The following is a 9,421-nucleotide window of genomic DNA, read 5'->3' as shown; positions in this document are numbered from 1 at the left end:
TGTATGTACACAGTGACTGCACCAGCAGAATAGTGAGTGCAGCTCTGGAGTATAATACAGGAGGTAACTCAGGATCAGTAATGTAATGTATGTACACAGTGACTGCACCAGCAGAATAGTGAGTGCAGCTCTGGAGTATAATACAGGAGGTAACTCAGGATCAGTAATGTAATGTATGTACACAGTGACTGCACCTGCAGAATAGTGAGTGCAGCTCTGGAGAATAATACAGGATGTAACTCAGGATCATTAATGTAATGTATGTACACAGTGACTGCACCAGCAGAATAGTGAGTGCAGCTCTGGGGTATAATACAGGATGTAACTCAGGATCAGTAATGTAATGTATGTACACAGTGACTGCACCAGCAGAATAGTGAGTGCAGCTCTGGAGTATAATACAGGAGGTAACTCAGGATCAGTAATGTATGTACACAGTGACTGCACCAGCAGAATAGTGAGTGCAGCTCTGGAGTATAATACAGGATGTAACTCAGGATCAGTAATGTAATGTATGTACACAGTGACTGCACCAGCAGAATAGTGAGTGCTGCTCTGGAGTATAATACAGGAGGTAACTCAGGATCAGTAATGTAATGTATGTACACAGTGACGGCACCAGCAGAATATTGAGTGCAGCTCTGGGGTATAACATAGAAGTGAAGTGTAATATAGGGTGTAATTGATCTAATAATTAAACTACTGAATCAGATAATAAAAATTTTGCACATTGACTGGAAGAAATAATATTCACCACCTGAAGTATCACTGGAGTTGCCTCCCACAGAGAAATAAACCTACAGGAGCTTCTCACAAAATTAGAATATCATCAAAAAGTTAATTTATTTCAGTTCTTTAATACAATAAGTGTCACTCATATATTCTAGAGTCATTACACACACAGTTATCTATTTCACGTGTTTATTTCTGTTAATGTTGATGATTATGGCTTACAGCCAATGAAAACCCAAAAGTCATTATCTCAGTAAATTAGAATAATTGTCAAAAAACACCTGTAAAGGCTTCCTAAGTGTTTATAAAGGTCCCTTAGTCTGTTTCAGTAGCTCCACAATCATGGGGAAGACTGCTGACCTGACAGATGTCCACAAGGCAGTCAGTGACACACTCCAGAAAGAGGGAAAGCCACAAAAGGTAATTGCTAAAGAATCCGGCTGTTCAGAGTGCTGTATCCAAGAATATTAATGGAGAGTTGAGTGGACAGAAAAAGTGTGGTAGAAAAATGTGCACAAGCAACCGGGATAACCACAGCCTGGAAAGGATTGTTAAGAAAAGACCATTCAGTAATGTGGAGGAGATTCACAAGGAGTGGACTGCGGCTGGAGTCATTGCTTCACCACACACAGACGTCTCCAGGACATGGGCTACAAGTGTCACATTCCTTGTGTCCGGCCACTCATGACCAATAGACAACGCCAGAAGCGTCTTACCTGGGCCAAGGAGGAAAGAACCGGACTGTTGTCAGTGGTCCAAGGTCCCAGAGTCTGGAGGAAGAGTGGAGAGGCCACAATCCAAGCTGCTGGAGGTCTGGTGTGAGGTTTCCACAATCAGTGATGGTTTGGGGAGCCATGTCATCTGCTGGTGTAGGTCCACTGGGTTTTATCAAGAGCAAAGTCAGCGCTGCCGTCTACCAGGAAATTGTAAAGCACTTTATGCTTCCCTCTGCCGACAAGCTTTTTGGAGATGGAAATGTCATTCTCCAGGAGGTCTGAGCCCCTGTCCACACTGCCAAAAGTACCAATACCTGGTGTAAAAACAACAGTATCACTGGGCTTGATTGGCAGCAAACTCTCCTGATATTAATCCCATAGTGAATCAATGGAGTATTGTCAAGAGGAACATGAGACACCAGACCCAACAATGCAGACGAGCTGAAGGCTGCTATCAAAGTAACCTGGGCTTCCATAACCCCTCAGCAGTGCCACAGGCTGATCCCTCCATGCCACGCCGCATTGATGCAGGAATTGGTGCAAAATAAGCCCCGACCAAGTACTGAGTGCATTTACTGATCATACATTTCAGTAGGGTACATTACGGATTTTACAATCATTTTTCAAGCCGGTGTTATAAAGTATTCTAATTTACTGAGATAATGACTTTTGGGTTTTCATTGGCTGTAAGCCATAATCATCAACATTATCAGAAATAAACACGTGAAATAGATCACTCTGTGTGTAATGATTCTATAGAATATACGAGTTTCATTTTTTGTAGTGAAGAACTGAAATAAATTCACTTTTTGATGATATTCTAATTTTGTGAGAAGCTCTTGTTACATTACAAAGAGCCATTGAGCTCCTCAGCCTTCATGGTAGGTGTCAGAGGTGGCTGCCCGTGTGTCCTTCTGCCTGCCCAATATCACTGCCCCGCCGTGACATTTTTAATGATAAAAGTGGGGAATTGGCGACCAAACACTCCTACAGGGACCCGTGTGACCGCTGCAGCCAATCTTGCGATCGCCTACAGTCAACGATTGGCTGCAGGAGTCACCCGTCACTGAGTGCTGGTGTTATAGGTGAAGCAGGCAGCAGACATTGGGAGGGGGCTGGAGATCCGTGTATAATTGTTGCTTCTTTCGGTTTGTGTAAGTGGACATTCCCTTTGAGTGGAAAAAAAAAGTCATCAAAATAAAAATAATCCCTGACCATTTACATGGAGAACCCCCTCGAAGAAGTGGGGCGCATTTGGGGGTGTCCCTCACATAAATGTTAGCAGACTACTTCTGGCACACCAAGAGTGCCGCTTATCACGGGGTTAAATCCGCGACCTCCTCGGGACGTTGGCAAAGATGCAGGAGTCGTCTAAAAGTGCCCCCGCAGATTGGGGGTCAGGAGTTTACGTCCCGCTACCTGCGGCCGGGGGCGTCTGTAGGGGACGCTTGTGGTCGGCTGACGTTGGGCAGAGCAGGTTTACTATAAATTACGCTCCCACTTAGAGGCGATCTCGTGGTGCGGAGTAAGTGTCTCCACGACCACCGGCCGGGACAAAGAGGCCTGTGTGCCCCGAGCCAAAGGGCTGGCACCGAGTCAGCTGTGGGTGGTAGAGCAAGATGGAGCGGGACGGGCTCGATACTTTACAATTTATGGGACGCCCGCCTGTGTGTGGGTCTGGGAGGAAGGAAGCGCCGCTTATCACGGCGGAATCCTAATAAACACGATCCCATTCTCTCTTTATGTGGTCGCACCGCGGCGGTCAGAAGCCAGACGTGGCCTTGTAACCGCAGCAATAATGTACACAATGGAGGAGACCTTAAAGGGGAGGTCCGACCTAAGGCATTTTATGGGGAAATGACGACTCATTAAGAAACAGAAGGTAGAAGAAGGTGCGGTGTATCTTTCGGTGGACCACCGTCACTTTGGTGCCCTCAAAAAAGTGAGAATTTCCCCTAAACTGGTTGCTATGGGCACGGTGTTCTTAGCAACCAGACAGAAAGGTCTAAATCAACCATGGCGGCCGAACGTCACCACTTCCTTGACAATAAGGGCTGTTGGTTAGACAATGTATCCATAGCAACCAGTCGCAGTATGTTAGGCCACAGCCTGCCGTTTCCTATTGCTAGCCATTTCTCCCCTTTCGGGGTCCCTGATAATGACAAAGGGGCCTTCACATTCTCGAGTTTAAATTCTGACAAATCTAACAGACTAGTTGCTATGGGCTGTGATTATGGGAAGTTCCATAGCAACCAGACAAAACTCATGTAAAAAGTATCGTGGTGGGTCCCTACTGCAAAGACCTGGGGCCTCTTAGATTATTGTCTGGGCTAAATGATTAGACTGACTGGTTGCTATGGAGTCACTAAAGTTATTAGGCCTCGTACCATAGCAACCAAGCAAAATTGTCATCTTCAGCCATCAGGACTGACAACCTGCAGGGGCTGCACTCTGTAGTTTCCTACTGCTGCCTCGGAATCCCTTTTCAGGGGACAAAAAGGGCAGTCACTAGTCAGATTGGTTGCTATGGACACTCGGGTTGTTAGGCAGTGCGTACATAACAACCAGGCTGAATGTTGGTAATAAAGGGGCAGGTAACCACCGATATTACCCTCACAGCTGTCATTATTCTCGCTCCTCCACATTTCGGCACTGGAACCCTCGTGCCGGTCCAATAAATACACGGCTCTTCTATCCAGGAGCTGGGAACCGGCAGACTAGAAAGCGGAGGCAGCGAGGGTGACGTGGAGAGAAGATAAACATGTGTGTGTACACGGCCCCTGTCCCTGCGCGTCCCCCGGGGTCTGAGGTGGAGGCGGCTGCTGACCATGGACCACAAGTGGTTACGAAGGAGAGAGGGAAAAATCCACAAGTATCTGCTGTGTTCACCCGAGGCTGAGAAAGCCAAACACAGCGACCGCCACTCAGTGTGTGCGAGGGAGACGAGCCGAGGCAGTGCTGCCGAGCGCGGCGGGGGGCAGCATCACCGGCATGGGGGGCAGCATCACCGGAATGGGGGGCAGCGTCACCGGCATGGGGGGCAGCGTCACCGGCATGGGGGGCAGCGTCACCGGCATGGGGGGCAGCGTCACCGGCATGGGGGGCAGCGTCACCGGCATGGGGGGCAGCGTCACCGGAATGGGGGGCAGCGTCACCGGAATGGGGGGCAGCGTCACCGGAATGGGGGGCAGCGTCACCGGCATGGGGGGCGTCACCGGCATGGGGGGCAGCATCACCGGCATGGGGGGCAGCATCACCGGCATGGGGGGCAGCATCACCGGCATGGGGGCAGCATCACCGGCATGGGGGGCAGCATCACCGGCATGGGGGGCAGCATCACCGGCATGGGGGGCAGCAGCGTCACCGGCATGGGGTGCGGGCATCTCTTACATAACTGTACGTTACTAATTTATCCCAGGACTTATTTATTTATCATCACTGTCCCCATTGGGGCTCACAATCTAGAATTCCTTAGCTCTATGCCTTTGGAATGTGGGAGAAAACCAGAGAACGCGGAAGAAACCTACACAATCACGGGGAGAACATACAAACTCCTTGCAGATGTTGTCCTTGGTGGGATTCAATGCCCAGGACCCCAGAACTGGGAGTTCACAACGGCTGACGCGTGTAAATGGGACCGAGCGATCACTGATCTAATCAGTACGGTTTCAGCAGCACATTCCATATTTATATGGAGCGATGTGCTGCCGATAATGATAATTGGGAAAGAGTGTTTTGTAGAACCAATTTGCAGCCTATGTAAACGTAGCTGCAATCGCCCGATGCTGGCATGAAAATCTATCGGCAGCACGACGCCACGTAGAATGTGCTGCCGATAACATACTAATCATTACAACACACTATGACCACAGACTAACGCCCCGATTAGTCTCGCGCCCCAGTTTCCAGATGCGCTGGTGGAAGATGCAACTCTTCAATTTGCCGCATCTTTCAGTTGCAGAACTATATCCAGGCAGCGACTAGAGTACATTCCTGTCACCATTTATGCCCCTTTTTTGGTATAAATGATAAAATTCTCAGATATTCTCAGTCACATCTCCTCCTTTCTCCCAGAAAGCTCCACCGGCTTTTGAAAAAGTTGGTGGAACTGGCGTAAAAAACGACAAAGGTTACAAGATTCCAAGCAGTTTTAGGTCAAAATTCCGGCAGAAAAAGCTTAATGAATTGGGCTTTGAATCTTTGAAAAATGTTAAGGAATTGCTTAAAGGGAGACTCCATGCACATTCCTAAATTGGGACGTGTAAAGGGCTATTGGGTAAAGCCGAACATCGCACACTTCCTGCTCTGCCGCTCCCTGCCCGCTATTGAACGCTCTTGCCTCATCAGCCAATAGCTGTAGAGAACAGAGTGATGTCAGCAAAGGGGTGTGGTTTTGGCAACCACTGCTGCATTGCCCAGGAACCCACAGCAGTAGTTTTTACCACCCATGGATCACTTTCTCTTGGCATTCAGGCCATAATATGGCTGCCACCGTGGTGACCTTCGAGTGCTGACATGCGAATAGTGGTGCCCCTTTAATAGCGTATTGCCCCGATGTCTCTTACTTGTCTCCCGGAGATGAAGCGCAGCATTGGGCAGGATGTACAAGTCATATAAAAAAGGCCTATAAACCACTCGCGCCCTTGTAAATCTCACTTGTTGACTTTATAGGAGTTGGAAGCAGCACAGATCTGGCAAGTATCACGCAGCGGCTCAGAAAGCGATCAGTATAACCCAAATCTTGTCACATCGACGGAGATTCACAGTGGTCCGATGAATGGCATCACATGGGGGGCCGGGCGCATGTGCCGCGCTCACCTGGAGATGAGAAGGCACCCGAGGCGTACTATGGGAAGAGACAGCGTGATGGGGCAACGTGCTGCTGGATGTGACACACATCACCTGCTGATCGGGCAACAGAATACAGATCAAGATGAGGACTTGTCTCCAAATTTCAAAGTGTCAATGCCAACATCTGTGGGAGGTGCTGGAAACAAGAGTCCAATTCAAGGAGGACGCAACGAGCAACACACAGGAGCTAATCTATCAACTGCTAAGGTCTACTCATACTACAGGCTACAGCAGAGATCTAGGAGAGTCCAGGTCTTCACGGGTCCAGAATCCACACAATATTAATCGATTTAGGGAAATTACAAATCTGTGTACACTTCTCAGCAATCACTCGCATTGGTTTACCAAGCGACGCCAGGAACAAGAATAAGTTCCAAATCTACTACATAGACTGAGATAAGATCCTGTCTGCAGTCACCACTAGGGGGAGCTCCCTGTATACAGAGATACATGATAAGATCCTGTCTGCAGTCACCACTAGGGGGAGCTCCCTGTATACAGAGATACATGATAAGATCCTGTCTGCAGTCACCACTAGGGGGAGCTCCCTGTATACAGAGATACATGATAAGATCCTGTCTGCAGTCACCACTAGGGGGAGCTCCCTGTATACAGAGATACATGATAAGATCCTGTCTGCAGTCACCACTAGGGGGAGCTCCCTGTATACAGAGATACATGATAAGATCCTGTCTGCAGTCACCACTAGGGGGAGCTCCCTGTATACAGAGATACATGATAAGATCCTGTCTGCAGCCACCACTAGGGGGAGCTCCCTGTATACAGAGATACATGATAAGATTCTGTCTGCAGCCACCACTAGGGGGAGCTCCCTGTATACAGAGATACATAAGATCCTGTCTGCAGTCACCACTAGGGGGAGCTCCCTGTATACAGAGATACATGATAAAATCCTGTCTGCAGTCACCACTAGGGGGAGCTCCCTGTATACAGAGATACATGATAAGATTCTGTCTGCAGCCACCACTAGGGGGAGCTCCCTGTATACAGAGATACATAAGATCCTGTCTGCAGTCACCACTAGGGGGAGCTCCCTGTATACAGAGATACATGATAAAATCCTGTCTGCAGTCACCACTAGGGGGAGCTCCCTGTATACAGAGATACATGATAAGATCCAGTCTGCAGCCACCACTAGGGGGAGCTCCCTGTATACAGAGATACATAAGATCCTGTCTGCAGTCACCACTAGGGGGAGCTCCCTGTATACAGAGATACATGATAAGATCCTGTCTGCAGTCACCACTAGGGGGAGCTCCCTGTATACAGAGATACATGATAAGATCCTGTCTGCAGCCACCACTAGGGGGAGCTCCCTGTATACAGATACATGATAAGATCCTGTCTGCAGCCACCACTAGGGGGAGCTCCCTGTATACAGAGATACATGATAAGATCCTGTCTGCAGCCACCACTAGGGGGAGCTCCCTGTATACAGAGATACATGATAAGATCCTGTCTGCAGCCACCACTAGGGGGAGCTCCCTGTATACAGAGATACATGATAAGATCCTGTCTGCAGCCACCACTAGGGGGAGCTCCCTGTATACAGAGATACATGATAAGATCCTGTCTGCAGTCACCACTAGGGGGAGCTCCCTGTATACAGAGATACATGATAAGATCCTGTCTGCAGTCACCACTAGGGGGAGCTCCCTGTATACAGAGATACATGATAAAATCCTGTCTGCAGTCACCACTAGGGGGAGCTCCCTGTATACAGAGATACATGATAAGATCCTGTCTGCAGCCACCACTAGGGGGAGCTCCCTGTATACAGAGATACATGATAAGATCCAGTCTGCAGCCACCACTAGGGGGAGCTCCCTGTATACAGAGATACATAAGATCCTGTCTGCAGTCACCACTAGGGGGAGCTCCCTGTATACAGAGATACATGATAAGATCCTGTCTGCAGTCACCACTAGGGGGAGCTCCCTGTATACAGAGATACATGATAATATCCTGTCTGCAGTCACCACTAGGGGGAGCTCCCTGTATACAGAGATACAGGATAAGATCCAGTCTGCAGCCACCACTAGGGGGAGCTCCCTGTATACAGAGATACATGATAAGATCCTGTCTGCAGTCACCACTAGGGGGAGCTCCCTGTATACAGATACATGATAAGATCCTGTCTGCAGCCACCACTAGGGGGAGCTCCCTGTATACAGAGATACATGATAAGATCCTGCATGCAGCCACCTCTAGGGGGAGCTCCCTGTATACAGAGATACATGATAAGATCCTGCATGCAGCCACCTCTAGGGGGAGCTCCCTGTATACAGAGATACATGATAAGATCCTGTCTGCAGTCACCACTAGGGGGAGCTCCCTGTATACAGAGATACATGATAAGATCCTGTCTGCAGCCACCACTAGGGGGAGCTCCCTGTATACAGAGATACATGATAATATCCTGTCTGCAGCCACCACTAGGGGGAGTTCCCTGTATACAGAGATACATGATAAGATCCTGTCTGCAGTCACCACTAGGGGGAGCTCCCTGTATACAGAGATACATGATAAGACCCTGTCTGCAGCCACCACTAGGGGGAGCTCCCTGTATAGAGATACATGATAAGACCCTGTCTGCAGTCACCACTAGGGGGAGCTCCCTGTATACAGAGATACATGATAATATCCTGTCTGCAGCCACCACTAGGGGGAGCTCCCTGTATACAGAGATACATGATAAGGTCCTGTATGCAACCACCACTAGGGGGAGCTCCCTGTATACAGAGATACATGATAAGATCCTGTCTGCAGCCACCACTAGGGGGAGCTCCATGTATACAGAGATACATGATAAGATCCAGTCTGCAGCCACCACTAGGGGGAGCTCCCTGTATACAGAGATACATGATAATATTCTGACTGCAGCCACCACTAGGGGCTTGGTGGTCTGTGTGGATGGCATGCTGTGCTCTGTTTACTGTAGGGGTGTTGTAAGGTGCTGCTTATAATGGGGGACTCCTCTCCCATCACCCAGTATAGTACTGACACTCTGCAGGCAGCATATTATGTAAGGTCACAGTTACGCTGTGTCCATAGTGGGGTGATTGCGCCCCCCGATGGCTCGGGACGTGATGACACTATGT

Source organism: Ranitomeya variabilis, chromosome 5 (genome assembly GCF_051348905.1).
Source record: "Ranitomeya variabilis isolate aRanVar5 chromosome 5, aRanVar5.hap1, whole genome shotgun sequence".
Taxonomy (NCBI): domain Eukaryota; kingdom Metazoa; phylum Chordata; class Amphibia; order Anura; family Dendrobatidae; genus Ranitomeya; species Ranitomeya variabilis.
This window is presented reverse-complemented; position numbering follows the sequence as displayed.